At 44.4% G+C, this 16,012-nt stretch overlaps 1 long non-coding RNA gene across 2 annotated transcripts; it reads left to right on the top strand.

Annotated features, from left to right (window-relative positions):
• The first annotated feature begins 455 nt into the window (after nucleotides 1-455).
• On the top strand, nucleotides 456-15,903 carry LOC127682138 (uncharacterized). Of its 2 annotated transcripts, XR_007977356.1 has the most exons (4): nucleotides 456-620; nucleotides 11,036-11,284; nucleotides 15,452-15,499; nucleotides 15,725-15,903. It is a non-coding gene; the product is annotated as an uncharacterized LOC127682138 (long non-coding RNA). The 2 variants fall into 2 exon arrangements; XR_007977357.1 differs by lacking the exon at nucleotides 11,036-11,284.
• The last annotated feature ends 109 nt before the right edge of the window (nucleotides 15,904-16,012 follow it).

Below are 16,012 nucleotides of genomic sequence, written 5' to 3'. Positions count from 1 at the left end.
TTGCAGGGTCAGGGTAGGCCAGAACACAGACAACGCTGTCCTAAAAAGCACACTCCTCATATCATACAGAAGTATAACATCTGTGCACATTCAAGGGTATATCCTCATATCAACACCATAGCAGACCCAGAAAGCACCTGCAATGTTCCCTGTAACTCCCCACATAGTACTCTTCCAGCAAATTATGGAGGTGTAACTTGCAGTGCTTAAAATCCAACACTGTGCTTCAACCCCAATTATTCACAGTGGAAGATGAGGCTGGTAGAACATGGTAGGGATTCCCTAGGAGCGTGTGGTGAACATGTTGTTTTTTAAATCAAGATAATAAAAAAATAATCTGATAAGGTATGGTGGTTTGAATAGACTTGGCCCACAGGAAATGGCACTATTAAGAGGTGTGGCTTGTTGGAATACATGTGGCCTTGTTTGAGGAAGTGTGTCACTGTGGAGGCTGGCTTTGATGTCTCCTAGTGTTCAAGCTCTGCGCAGTGCAGAAAAGAGTCTCCTCCTGGCTGTCTTTGGATCAAGATGCAGAACTCCTGGCTCTTCCAGCGTCGCATCTGTCTGCACACTGCCGTGTTTCCCACTGTGAGTGTTATGGACTAAACCGCTCTGAAAATGTAAGCCACTCCCAATTAAATGGTTGCCTTTATATGAGTTATGGTGTCTCTTTACAACAATGAAACCCTAACTAAGAGAAAAGTTAGCTTTTATGAGCTATAACATCTATGCTTATTATAATTGGGCTGTTGGTAAGAGTTAGAAGAGAAAGAATACATACATTAGACTTATTCCATTTTGACATGGTCACTTCCTCACAAGCTGTCCCTTAGTCAAATCATTCTAACTCGGTTAGCCAAAGGCTGACCTAGATCAAGCAGCTTCCCAAAGCATCTCCTGCTCACTCTTAAGCATCTAGAATATAACAAGGCCTCCTCTCAGAGCTGTGCACTCATTCTTCAATTGCAACATAGCAAAACGTCAGGGTGGTTAGATAACGGGGACTCTGGACTAAAAAGCTTTCTGTGTTCCACAGTTCTGTCAGGCTGAGTCTAAGTCACTTCGCACATGGGGCTCAGCATTTCTTCTGCAGCTCTGACGACTGTACTCATCAGCAGGAGGGGCTGGAATGCCATCAGAAGGGACCTTGGGCTGTTGACGCTGAGACACAGAAAAGGAGGATGGGCTGAAGTAGGAAGGCAGAGGCCTTTAGAAACACTCCAGGGCCTCATGCCTGCAACTAGCCAAGTCAGGATCCGGTCATATGACTCCTTGAAAATTATACAATCCTGTATAACCCACCTGCACCCCAGCCTTTCGGCTTTCCTGCTTCTCATGCCCCACATACTTGATAGCTGGTACCTTGCTGATGGCCTCCTCACACAGAACACTCTCAGCTCCCAGACTGCCAGCCTCTGCCTGCTCCCATTCCTGTAAAAAGATATTTTAGAGTCTTCGGTCATTGCTTGAAGTGTTTTCTTGCTAGGTGTCTAACTCATATAACCGTTTACTCTACTCCAGCAAAGCACCACCTGAAGGACCACATCCCTCCCTCCGAAGTTTCTCCTCTTGCCCATCCTTTCTTTCCCTTTGGCATCGTCTTCTCTTCCTAGCCCTGATATGTTCTCAAGTCTTTCTCTTCCCTTTGGTTAGTTCCTAGGCCTTAATTAAGTTCATCCCACAGAAACATTGTCTGCGCTGCCCTCCAGATCTCCCTGCAGATCCAGCCTAGGCCTGTCCTGAGCGGTAGGCAGGAATATCAGAATCCCTCTGAATTTTCCAATCATGGAGCCCACCAAGTCCCAGGCCCCATCAGTCTGCATGGATTCAAGAGCCTAGAGGCTGTCTCTGTGCTCTCTTCTCAGCTAATACCCTGGTCTCTGCCTGGACCACCACAAAAAGTTCCCAACCTCCAGTATTAACCTTTTGCCCATCCAAATGTTACAATCTAGCAGTCTTTTTTTTATTCAATATATTCTTTATTTACTTTTCAAGTGATTTTCCCTTTCCTGGATCCCCCCCTCCCCGAAAGTCCCATAAGCCCTCTTCCCTCTCCTTGTTCCCCAATCTAACTCTTCCCACTTCCCTGTCCTGGTATTCCCCTACACTGCTGCACTGAGCCTTTCCTGGACCAGGAACTTCTCCTTACTTCTTCTTGATATGTGAATTGTGTCTTGGGTATTCCAAGCTTCTAGGCTAATATCTGCTTATCAGTGAGTGCATACCATGATTGATCTTTTGAGACTGGGCTACCTCACTTAGGATCATGTTCTCCAGCTCCAACCATTTGGTCTAAGAATTTCATGAATTCATTGTTTCTAATGGCTGAATAGTACTCCATTGTGTATATATACCACATTTTCTGTATCCATTCCTCCGCTGGGGGACATCTGTGTGCTTTCCAGCTTCTGGCTATTATAAATAGAACTGTTATGAACATAGTGGAGCATGTATCCTTATTACATGCTGGGGAATCCTCTGGGTATATGCCCAGGAGTGGTATAGCAGGGTCCTCCAGAAGTATCATTCCCAGTTTTCTGAGAAACCACCAGACTGATTTCCAGAGTGGTAGTACCAGCTTGCAACCCCACCAGCAGTGGAGGAGTGTTCCTCTTTCTCCACATCCTCGCCAGCACCTGTTTTCTCCTGAGTTTTTGATTTTAGCCATTCTGACTGGTGTGAGGTGAAATCTCAGGGCTGTTTTGACAATCCAGGAGTCTTAATCAGGTTTATTTTCTCTGCCAGTTAAAGAATTAAAGTGCATAGAAAATCTTGAGTGAAACAACTCTCAGCAGGAAAAATCTCAAACACAGATTTCTTCATCCCTAGGAAGAAATACTTCCTAGGGATGGAGAAGGCATCAGCAAGGCACAGAGAGGAAAACCCGTTGCAAAGCAGAAAGGGAACTCTGGAGCCTGAAAACGGCCCCTCATAGTGACCTGGGGGAGGCTTCAAGGTCTTCTTTCCCTAATCTACGGTTGGTCAGTTTGAACAAAGACAGAGAAGAAGATGATGAGTGAGCCAACAGCATTGGGTAAAAGTGTTTCCTGGACCCAGTCTTGAAGTTGTCCAACTAGTAAGCCTTCTGGTGTGCCTTACTGGCAGGAGAATAAGCATAACAGGCCTCTGTCCTATGTCCAAAGAGTAAGGGAAAAGCCAAAAGTTTCCTATCTTTGTTATCTATCTTTGGTCTGCTCTCCCTGTTTGTCTGCCTATCAGGAATTTGTATAACTCCTAATCCCTAACAACTAGAGCCACATGCTCCCCAGCTGCTAAGAAAAATCAATCACGACTCTCACCTGTTTAATCTCTTTAAAATTTCCCTGCCACCAAAGGAAAGTCCAACCAACCTTAGGAGAACCTTCCCTGCTGATCCTGAAGAGCTGGCTCTCCTACGCTCTCCATCCTCTCCCTTCATCCTTCCCCAATTTTGCTCCAATTGTAATGAATTCCTTCACTGATGTCCCTCCATGTTTTCATAATGATGGCTTTTCTTCCTAACTGTGCATGGCTCACCAGCTCCTCCTAGTCCTTCAGTGCTCCTAAGCCCATTGCAAAAACCAGTGCACACCTCCCCTCGCTGCATGCCCTCACTACAGTCTACACTTCTGAGCCATACCGACTAGATACTGGCCTGTCTCACCCAGTAAGTCCTGAAGAGTGGCACTTTGTCTTAACTTTGTTTGGGTAACCAGTATCCACAGGCTAGTAGTGCTCAATACGCATGTGGGTAGAGGAAGGAAGGAAGGAAGGAAGGAAGGAAGGAAGGAAGGAAGGAAGGAAGGAAGGAAGGAAGGAAGGAAGGAAGGAAGGAAGGAAAGAAGGAAGGGAGGGAGGGAGGGAGAGAGGGAAGGAGGGAGGGAAGAAGGGAGGGAGAGAGGGAGGGAGGGAGGAACTGTGTTTTTCCAATAAGTCTCAAAAGTTTCTGCATTTCAAAAAAAAAAATTTCTCTGGGGTGTTTGGCTTTGTCAGTGCCCTTCTTCATTTCCTGTTCACCAGGGAACCCCAGAGCCAAGGAATGTCACATTCCTCGTTTATACACTTGCTTCTTTCTCCCGTACGCCCATCAATAAGAATATGAAAGTGTAGGTGGGGTACAGCCATGGAGTTAGAAAGGACAAAAAAAGCACGTGTTCTATTTATTCCCTCCCTTGCTTGTGTGACTGGAAACCCCTGAAGAGTTCTGGTAAAGTATTATGCAGATCCCCTGAAACCTGAAACTTAGCTGTAAGTACTTACCAAGAAAGAAAGCTTTCAGGAGGAGGGGGAGTTAGACCTCATCCGGAGTCAAACTGTAAACCTTTCTGCTGGGGGTTTTCTTTGTGGTGGTGAGGGAACAGGGAGACAGTGAGCATGAGCGTGAATGTGTGAACTTGACATGAGCCAAGTCAGGAGAGAAGGCAAATCCTTGCCACTGTTGGGGTGAACAAGAATAAGGATTCAAGTTTAGGTGGGGAGGGCAGCTTCAAGGTTACACAAGAAATTCTGAGCTTCCACCAAAGCAATTGGGGGGGGGGTGTCTTTAAGAGAATAGTCTCAAAAGGAAGAGCACCCCAAATGTTCCGACAAAGATGCTGGATGAGGACCCTTCAGTGTTGGGGTGACCCTAGGGTAGGGCTTAACTAGTGGTTGGAAATAGAAATGAAGACGCCTATGTCAAAGCATTACATAATCTTCAAGCAGAATAACAAGGCTTGTGTCCGAGTGCTAAGAGCCTTTCTTCCCCGTGTTTTTTTCAGAGACCCTGAAAATACCTTGGCTGGTTTTTTGGCCAGTCGGTCAGTGGTGTCTATGTTGCCATCTGGTGGTTGATTGGAATATGAGTCTTAATGGGTCAGTCTGGCTGCCTGGTGTGTGGTCAGATAGTGGCAAGTGGATGTTGGAGTTCCTATGATTTGGAAGAAGGGTGTCCAGGAAGTTGATAGCATCTCTTGAATTCTCCAACCCTTTTTTAAAAAGGTACAATATATTGCACATTAGACTGCCCTCTTTCCCCCAACACATAGCAAAACAAAATAGAGCAGGACAGATACTTGTGTGTGTTGTTTTCTCTATCATAGCACTGGATTTTAAAATATTACCTGTGTGCCATGCACTAGATGCTTTTATAGTTCACTGAATCTTTTCCTCATAGCAACTCCAAATGAAGATGATGTTTTAACAGAAGAAACTAGAAACCATTAGAAATCATCAAATCACTTTTTAAATATTTATCAAGTATCTATAATATGTTGGGCTGCATCCCTGAGGAGAATTTGCTCTACCAGAAACAAAAACTTGGGAGAAGAAAGAGATATTCAGGTGATGGTGTAAAAATTGGTCTTTTGTAATAGATGTCCTAGCAGGAAAGAGTAAAGTACATGGTACTTAGAGAAGTTAACTGTCTAGTCTGTAGGGTTATAAAAGCATGGACCCCTGAACTACATGAATAGAAATAAATATAATTTTTTTCTCCTTCAACTTTGACTTTTTCTACTTTTAATCCTTTTTGTGTGGGGGGAATTTTTTTTCTTTTCTTTCCTCCTAAGTACTTTTCAATTGTCATATCTTTCTGTGATTACCATATTCTATTGAACTAATGCATGAACTAATGAGTGACCTTATGGTGTTATATAGTAGTTTCCTCTTGGCAGGATCTATGACCGTTAAAGGGAAAGTTGTAAGATACTGGATATAAAGGAAAAGTGAAACAACAGGAAATTTGTGGTACTGGATGTTTTACTAGGAGAGGAAACAATGGAATGTTCTAAGAGGAGGTGAAGCATTCCATCCTGCAGGGAAGCCTGTTAAGACAGGAAGTAAATAGCTCAAAAATGTCTTTAGGAAGTCCCTGAAACTGAGCAGATTCACTGGGCTCTTCTCTCCCCAAGAGTGTATAAGGAGTAAAGTCCACTGTGAGCTATTCTCAGACAAGCCTGGAAAAAGTAGGAACCAACTAAGCAGCTTGAAAGAATCAGAGACCAATCAAACTGCCTAGAGGAAACAAAAGACCAGCTACCTGGAAGGCACCTGGAAAGGACATTCTCCAAGCCGTTACACTGCCCACAGGCTGTGTAGCGTGCTCCAGGTTTCCAGCTATTGTAAGCTGTCTCCTATGCTGGGGTAGGCTTTGGTAGTATAGCTGTCTTTGAGTTATTTCTGCCCAGGTAGGTAACGCCACACCTCCTGTAACTGACCCTGGTAAAATTCATTGGTCCCACAAGTTGAACTTTGGTGGTATCTATACTTTTATCTGGGGTGAATAGATTGTGTGTGTGTGTGTGTGTGTGTGTGTGTGTGTGTGTGTGTGTGTGTGTGGCTTCTCCCAGGAAAACCTGTCACACAAATGCATAGACACTTAAATAACAATCATGTCATTCATCTACTGTGGATCAGGACACTCACTTCCATTGTGGTCCAAGCCTTTGAGTTGGCAACAAATAACTGCAATACTGATTGAATCACAGAAGAAGGAGAAAGGTTTTGTGCTGAAGAGCAGATGCTCAGGAGCATCCACAGACACTGAAGCACCTGAACACATCCCAGCCCTCACACCAGATGCTTCAGTTTTACAGATGTTCTGTAGTTAAAACTCCACTCACATCATGGTGTAGGCTTAGGTGTCTCTGATAATCTTGTGATTTGGGGAGCCTTACTCAACTTCCATAATGTTTTTTCCAAAGCAATGGTTCCCAAAATTGACTGTTCATGGGGAAATCTTGTGGCTAGAAGACCTTGAGACCATGGGAGGTCTCTAGAAATCTCTGGTTGATGATCACTCAGGATCCTGAGGTCACCAAGGATTTCTTAGGATCGTGGGGAACTTCAGGACATCACCAATGTCTGGCTCTTCCTCCTAGTCATTTTAGCTTAATTGATATGAAAATTGTCCTGGGCACTAAGAATTTTTTAATTCCCTTAAGAAAACAAATTGCAGACATATCTGGAAGCCACCCTTGAAGGTCCTCACAGGCTTACCAAGAGATAGATCAACTCTTAATTTTGTTTTTAAAACATACATCAAGTCTGTTGTAAAGAACTCATTCTGACTTCAAAGAGCCCACTCCTGACCCCCAGGAGAATCAACTCTGTTGAGGTTTGAAGCTGTCCACAGCATGATGACTTTTATGTCAGGTTACTAAGTAAATAACCACTTAGCATTGACTTTGCTCCTACTTTAAACACAAGCAGTCAGGCTCTGCTCTTGAAAGTGTGCCCGGAAGGGAGAGATCTACCATGTGCAGGTGAATCCTTGTGGTTAGGATGTAGAATGATGCATACTCAGGGATAGGATGTAAAAGACCAGGGCATGGTGAAAGATCCACACACAATAGGACACCTAATAAAACCTCTTCAAAGTCATTGCCTTTTGTCCAGTTCTCTACAGAAAGACCTCAGTCAACAAATATTTATGGACCATCTGTTCTGTCAGGCCCTCAACAAGCAGCAGTGATTTGGGTTTCTGCTCTCAAGAAGTTAATAGTCTGGGGAAAGAAGAGGCAGTCTCTCTCATGCCTCCCATAGAAAACATGTCCTGAGTAGAAACCAGTGAACAGGAATGTGGAGGGCAAACTTCAGACATGTGTGGAATTTCTGAGGTGACCATGGAAGAGAATGGAGAACACTTCCCTCTCCACCCTCTTGACTACAGACTCCTTCCTGCGGCTCCTTCTGTTTTAAAAGTTCTAAGTGGAAATTAATCTCAAATCCAAAGACGGCCAGCGTACACCAGAATAGGGAACTGACTTACCACTGGCTTTCATGACTCATGCATAGTGCCTTGTCCCTCCCAAACTGCCTAAGACACTTGGAAGTTAGGGGCTTTTTAACTTCGTCTCAATCATCCATTCCATAGGCAGACAGACAGACAGACAGACAGACAGACAGACAGACAGACAGATAGATAGATAGATAGATAGATAGATAGATAGATAGATAGATAGATAGACTCAGTATTGCCTCCGAGTGTTTCCTCTAAATATGAATATTTTCATAATCACATTACATGACTTTCAATACTCTTGCCCCACATCTTCCTCTTGTTATTTCACTTCCTGTCCACATCATATGAGCTTCTGCCCCTCTCACTTCCTCAATACAAGCTTGGCATGCTTGGTTTTTATAATTAAATTGGCCTCCAGACATATCATGTCTAGAACTTTTTCCTATATAAAGAGATTTCTATATATTTTAGATTTCTTCTCTGGATGGATTTTGTTGTTGTTGTTTTAGTTTGGTTGGTTAGTTGGTAGGTTAGTTGATTGGTTGGTTGGTTGATTGGTTGCTTGGTTGCTTAGTTGCATGGTTGTTTGGGTTTTGTTGTCATTTTGTTTGTTTGTTTTTATGTTCCTTTCATACTCTTTTGCTCCAGGACTTAGTTAAGCAATAGATAGCTGTTGAGCATATTGAGAACCAAATCCAATGAAGGTTACAGACAGTCCCAGGAGCTGATCCTATCTCTGGAAAACTTGTGATCTAGCTATGAAAATAAAGACAATTGAGAGAGATGAGGATGATATGACCTCGCTTGACATGGTGTTAGTGACTCAAGAGCCTTAGGTAGTTGGCCCTTTGCATTTCAAAGGAGGAATACTTCATTACAGGCAGTAAGAAGGATCTAGAAACACCAGAACTTTCTGCCTACCCAATCACTGAGCACTGACTGTGCAGTTTTCCTTCCTGAGCCTCCTTGATTATGAGCAGCCTCATGTGGGAGCCATTTTTATTGTTACCACATTAGTGATGATTAGGTTAAGGGTTCTGAGATGATGAGACTCCTCAGGGTCACAGAGCCAGAAAGGAGCTGAGGTGGAACTCTAGGCCAAACTTCTGGGACTCCAAACATCAAGATCTCATGCTGTACCATTGGAGTTACCTCCTCTGGCCTCAGTTCCTTGTGTGTGTGTGTGTGTATGTGTGTGTGTGTGTGTGTGTGTGTGTGTGTGTGTGTGACTTTTCTTTCATGTAGTGCATGGGACCATTAGATTCAATGCAAGAGGCATTTTATGAAGTAGTAGCACACAGGTAATCTGTGATATTACTATCATCATTAACACCACACTCCTTACTATAAACTTCACAAGAGAAGCAGAAAGAAGGTCTTGAAATGTATTAAGTAGCAAAAAGGGAATGGTCCAGGCAGAGAGATAGAAAGGTCAAAAACGCACATGGTTTTCTTGGGTAGTCAGAAAAAGCCTGGCCCATTTGATACCTAAAATCCCAACTAACCACCTTGGGGAGTTTTTACTTGATCCCATAAAAAATGGAAAGGATATTTCTCTGGGTGGGGGCAGGCATGCACATGCATGTGTATGTATATGTACTTCTGAACATCTGCTCATGAAGAACTCTTTTAAATTTTGTTTTGAATAGTAATATTTTACACAGATTAAAATAAAAATAACAGTTTTTAGAACGTGTTGAGATGTTTCATCACACCCTACCCCCACTCCATAGTCCCTGCAGGGAACGACTGAGATTTATTCTTATGTATTATTCTAGTATATTTTTATGCAGATATAATCATATAATTTTTTCATCCTGATTTTTTTATGCCACAAAAGTGACATACTAAACATTGTCTTTGTGTTCCTTTTATTTACTTTATAATATGTCCAGAATTTTTTTCCTATATAAAACAGAAATATTCTTAATTTTTAATTCTTTTTATATTATCTTTATTATGTGTGTGTGCACATACATAATTGGCATACACATGTCATGGCACAGACATGGAGGTCAGAGGACAGCTTCTGAGAGGTGATTTTCATTATCCACCTGATTGAGGCAAGAGACTCTTCTTGTTGAGGCTGCTGTACTGAATAACTGAGGCTAGTTAGCCTTGGAGCACCCAGGCCAGAACCTCTTTGAGAGTGTCTTGCCTCTGCCTCCCATCTTGTCATAGAGAATGCTGAAATTACAGCTGCCCAGCACTACATCTGACTCTTTTCTATTGGGTCTATGAATTGAACTCAGGTCTGGCTTGCATGGCTAATACCTTCACCCGCTGAGTCATACATCCAGCAGTTAATTCATTTGCATAGATGCAATTCAGCATAACATAGTTTATGAGCTGCTCATTGATGGACACTGGAATTGTGTTCAGTTTTTTTTTTTATTACAGAACATTGTACAACAAAGATCTTGGGCATATTGCCACTTAGATATACTCAACTGAATTCATAGGATACATTTCTAAAAATAAAACAAAACAAAACAGGATTGTCTTAGTTAGGACTTCATTGCTGTGAAGAGGCACCATAACTAAGGTAACTCTTATAAAGGACAACATTTAATTGAGGCTGGCTTACACTCTAAGAGGCTCAGTCCATATCACAGTGGGAAGCATGGCAGCGTCTAGACAGACATGGCACTGGAATTGCCAAGAGTTCTACATCTTGATCCAAAGGCCAGCCAGGTGGAAACTGTCCTCCCCAGGCAGAAGAAGGTTCTTTTCTGCCCTGGGCAAAGCTTGAGCACTAGGAGTCCTCAAGGTCGGCCTACACAGTGACTTCCTCCAACAAGGCCACCTCCTTATAGTACCACTTCCCATGGGCCAAGCATATTCAAACCATACACACACACACACACACACACTTATGTATATTTGTAGTTTTGAAAACTATTGCCAATCATTGTCCCAGGGTAGGGGAATGCCAGGTCAGGGAAGCAGGAGTGGGTAAGACAGTGGGGGGGGGGGGGGAGATGGGATAGGGGTTTTCTGAGGGTGAAATGAGGAAAGGGGATAACATTTGAAATGTAAATAGAGAAAATATCCAATTTAAAAAAAGAAAAAAAGAAAACTATTGCCAAATTGCCACTCAAGGAAGATAAGCCAATTAACCAGTTAAATTCCCGTTTAACAGTCTGAGAGTTACTGCTTGTTTTCTGTTTGGTTTGACTTTTCACATAATTTGTCTCAACTTAACCTGTGGCTGTGCGTCTTCTTTGTGCAGCACTGCTGCTACCAATGTGTCTGTTCAATTTTTTCAGGTCGGTTTTTTTTGTTGTTGTTGTTGTTGTTTTTTGTTTTTATGTTTTTTAACCTTTTTTTCAGACTTACCTTGGAGAAGGTCCTTGTTTCCGCAGAATAGCCAGACAATGTCTCAGAAGTTGGGCTCAAGCACTTCAAGTTGGGTTCAATTACTTCAAGTAATTTCCTCATTACTATGCTGTGGAAGAGTATCTATCAAAAGCAACTGGGAAAAGGAAGAAGTCCGTTGGGCTCATGGTGTGAAGGGATACAGTCTGCTAAGGCGGGGAATATCACGGAGGAGTGTGAGGCAGCAGTTACATCGCCCCCAAGGTCAGAAAGCAAAAGAGCTGACTCTTATTGCTCAGCTCTGAAACACAGGATGGTGCAGGGCACATGCTGGGGGTGTACTCCTGGGTGTGTAAACCTCTTCCGGAAGCACTCTTACTGTCACGCCCAAAGGTGTAACCCATAGGTGACTTCTCTCCCGGCCAAAGTGATGATGACTTTTAGCCTTTGAAACCTTGAGTCAGATTTCTACTAACAGTGGATCGGGATTGGGTCAGCTTTCAATTTCCACCAGGTCCTCAAGGAAATGAGGACAGTCACGTATGTGTGGAAGGAATACTTACTCCCTTTGAGGCTCTCTTTATTTCCAGATTCCTGTCAGGCTGCTGGATAAGCCATGGACTCAGCTCCCACCCACAGCCTCACGCCTACAGGCTGGCAAGGCTGAGAGCGCGTCCATTTGTTTTGTATCAAGTTTGCTCGTGTACTGAAAACTGTACTCGGGTGGGACTTTTGTCCTCTTCTCCAAACCAAGTCAATGTCCTCTGAGGGATCCTGTAGCCCTACTGACTCACCCTAGCTTGGAGGAGAGGAAGCCGTTCTAAGCAGGGGAGCACCATAAACTCCCACATTCTCACTACATATGCAACAAATTTTTATTAACAGTCTTAATAGATTATTTGTATCTGATCAATTTCAAGAACCCTTACTTGATGGATTGGTTGTTTTGCTGTGGCTTTTTGTTGTTTATTTGGTTGGTGTTTGTTTCTACAATGTAATCTAATCTCACAGCTTTTAGAGGGCTTGTTAAACCACCTTTCTCTGAGCTTGCTAGGAATCAGGCCCATTGTTGCTTTCGATGGAGATGTAATCGGGCTGTCCACACAATCTTTACTCCACAGTCCCCCACACTTTATGGAGTCAATGCTTTATATAGCTGGTGGATTGCAGTTAAATTTAACCCTAAAACCCATGCTTTATGGAAACATTTAAAATATTAGTTAATGAGCCATTGTACAGCTGAGGAGCAGACGTAGCAGGATTGAGCAAGTCAGACACCCAAGCCAATATCTAAACCCAAGAGTCCCAGAAGACTGAATGCCCAAAGGGACAGTAATGAATGCTTTCACGATTTTAGAATGCTAAAAGCCTGAGGAAAAGTTACACCTTTCCTTTTGACAAGGCTGCCCAGACAAAATAAAATGCTGAGTGGCTTTACTGTGGGCTGAATTCTCATGTTAATGAGGCACATACGCCATTTCACACTGGCCAGAAGCTATGATGGCTGTGATAGATGGCCACATGGTTAGCAGGACACAGCCACACTCTTCACTGCATAACAAAAACACTTTTGCAGGCAAAAAGATCTGCTACCTAGAAAACCTCGGTGCTCAGCGGGAGGCTATTTTAAAAGGAGCTTCGAGCCTGAAGTGAAGAGGCTTGAGCTGGATGAGGGGCTGAGGATCTCCAAGACTGACTCCTTCCCCTTCATTCAGTACCTTGAGTTAGCCCTGCTCACTTGCCTCTCCTATCAGATCCACAGCTCACACAACTGATGCCCTGCCCCCGTCTCACCCTGCCCTCACCTCTTACCATCCTTTCTGTCCAGTGGCGGATTTTCCATAGCTGGCTGCCCCTGAGAAAGGATAGAAAAGTCAGGTCATCAATCACAGTGGGACAAAGTACAAGAAGAGACTGGGGGAGCGGGCTTTGGGCGCAGGGGAGGGACAGGGAGTAATGAGGACTGAGCTTCTCGTGTCTGTGATAATTAGGCAAACCCAGGATCTCTGAAGTGATCCTTAATACATTGCTCAGTGCTGAGGGCCTTCGAGGCTGGTCTGAGTGCACAGGGACCACAGGGAAGGGAAGGAGGAGGAGGGCCTAGAAGGAGAAACATGGATATGTGAGGTCAGGGCCAGAGAAGCCAGAGTTGTCAAATTTGCTTGGAGGCAAAGACTGATAGGTGACCCCAGCCCTAGTTACACCCCAAGTTAGTGCCTGATATCCTCCCCCTCCCCCTCCCTGCTCCCTCCCTGAAGCTCGCATAGCTGACTGGTTTTTGCTATACAAGGTACAGTGGCTCCTTGGCTAGGTCCCGTAATTTTAGGAAGGCTGAGAATGTTGTTCCAGGAAAGACCAGAGCAAGGGTGGGTGCTATTTAACTTCACTGAAACATCAGTCTCTAGATTCTGTATTTTTAGACTAGGGAAGGGGGGAGAGTGTCATAAGAGATGTGACCTCAGGTGACTGGAGGTGCTGGGGTTTGGGGCTTGACAGCTAGGTGGGAAAGCTCATTTTAAACTCTCAAAAATCTCACCTTCCCCTTTAAAAAAAAAACTAAATCCCCCAAGATACTGTTTGAGGGGTGTGTGAGCAGGGGGAGGGGCGGTGCAGTTGGTTCAGAAACTCAAGCCTGCAGCTTGCAGCTCTTCTTCTCTCCAGGTACAGTGCGTGGGTGTTAGGACAGCTTCAGGGACCGCAGGTTGCCACAGCCTCGTCTGGAGCAGTCTGCAGCGCTGTGTGTGTGGCTTCCTCCGGTGCACATCTAGGCGACTTGGTATGCTTGGGGTGATTTCCATCGCTTAGAGGAAGGGGTGCATGCTTTTGCAGATGAACTGTTAAGGGCAATAGAAGCAGATTTCATACCCAAAGGCAGATAGCACGGGCCAGGTTACTACTGCACGCAGGTCAGCACGTGCTTCCTGCGTGCCAGGCACAGGGCTGACGGGTAATGTGGAGATGAAGTGCAAAAAAGGACCCTTAAAGGAGTGGAGACTTAAGGCTGAGGTAAAACCCTCTGGACAATGGGGACAGCTCAATGCTGTCGTCTCTGTGCTTTCTGCCATTTGAGGACCAACAAGGAAGCAGCTGGCCCAGCAGAATGAGCACAGGGAGGGTGGTTGAAAATGAGGTCAGAAAGGTATGCGGGGACAGATGGTAGAGAGCCTTCTAGGCCACGGAGGACTTTGGCTGTGTTTCTGAGGGTGAGAAAAACCATTGAATTTTGAACAAAGTCATAACAACACCTGACTTTTTTTTTTAATCTCTCTTGCTTCTGCAAGGGGTGAAGGGGGAGGGTCACATAAAAGATTACAATGTCTGATCATGGACTTGTTTCTTTGAAGGGGATTAAATATCCAGTTCAGGTGGATTAATCAAAGACTACATCCTGGGGTTTGGGCCTGAGTAATTAAGGAATGTTGCTACCAAGAGAGACAGGGGAGGTTGGAGGTGTAAAAAGCAAATGAGAATTTGCCAAGCCTGGACTGTCTGTGAGTATTGATGCTAAGTCACCCAAAAAGGGTTGTCCAGCCCCTTGGCCTAGCCTCTGGACTTGCTGCTTGCTGCTTGCTGCTTGCTGCTTGCTGCTTGCTGCTTGCTGCTTGCTGCTTGCTGCTTGCTGCTTGCTGCTTGCTTGTGTGTTGGTTTATTTTAGGCAGTATCTTTCTGTGTAGCCTTAGCTAACCTGGAACTTGCTGTGTAGATCAGGCTATCCTCAAACTTGTGGTGCTCTTCCTGCCTCTGTCTCCTGAATGCTGGGATTAAAGGCCTGGGTCATCAAGCTTGGTCCCTGTACTTCTTTTTATGATTCTCTTACAAATCTCCCTGATTTTTCTCATCTGAGGGTATGGTCTTCCTTGCCTCTCCCCACCTCAAAGAAGAAGCAGCTCCAGATTAAAAGAACAGACTAAGACAGTAATCTTTTTCAGGGCACACCAAGCTAAAAGGCAAAGGGGAAGAAAGTTAGGCTTCTAGACTCCTCAAGTTAGAAGAAAGCCTTTTTCCATGATGGCCAGTCTCCATGCAGCACAGGGAGGGTCCAGCAACATCAGTATGTGGCCCAGTGAGCCCAGCCTGTAAGCAGTCAAGACCCTGCCCGGTAGGGCAGTCTCCTTCCTATGCTGAGCCAGGTAACATCGTAATACCATCACCCAGTGCACATCGCTCTATCTTCTCACAGGTCAGCAAGCCTTTTAGGAGGGACAGCATCCTATCTCTTCTTCCCATCAGCATCTTCCATCTCCAGTGTCTTTCCATATCCCAGACCTATCCAAAGCACACACATGGAACTCACTTCTGGATAGTGGGCCTCATCTTCAGAACACAGTCACCTCTGCCACACAGAAAGAACGGGAAGAAGGGGGTGCTTTGAATGAAAATCCTACAAAACGTTTGTCAGATTTATTTAAAGTATTGTTTTTAACTCTACAGATGCTAATAGGTTATTTATTCTTCCTGAAGTAAACGTCCTGATGCAAGGTCAGTGTAACAGCTTGGTTTATTGCCCATCTAAGTAAGCCTTCTCAATGCGCGGAGGGAAGCTGAGACTCGGGTGGAGGCTTCAGGTCTATGGACATGGGAAACCAAGGGGAGAATGAGAGCCCCTGGATGACGGTGTGGACAGACTGAGGAGGCTTGAAGGTGCCAGCAAAATTCTTCAGGATGCTCACTATGACCTTCGTGGTGTACTCTCCATTCTTACAGCAAAATGCACAACTCCTGAGAACGAAGAAGCCATTTCTATGCTCTGCCTGATGTCCTCTTACCCTGGAATCCACTCGTCCACAGACGTGCTTACTCTGAAGACATGAACTGAGCACCCAGAGTACTTCATCCCTCCCCATGGCATCTGAAATAAAAGGAGAATAAGACAAAAGTGCAATACGCAGAAATCGTAAAGAATACGGGTGAATCATATATATGAAGAGGCTTATAGTATGATAGAGTGGAAGAATGAGCAGGGTGTGGTGTCACACGCCTTTAATCCCAGCA

Source organism: Apodemus sylvaticus, chromosome 4, assembly GCF_947179515.1.
Source record: "Apodemus sylvaticus chromosome 4, mApoSyl1.1, whole genome shotgun sequence".
Classification (NCBI taxonomy): Eukaryota; Metazoa; Chordata; class Mammalia; order Rodentia; family Muridae; genus Apodemus; species Apodemus sylvaticus.
This window is presented reverse-complemented; position numbering and strand designations above follow the sequence as displayed.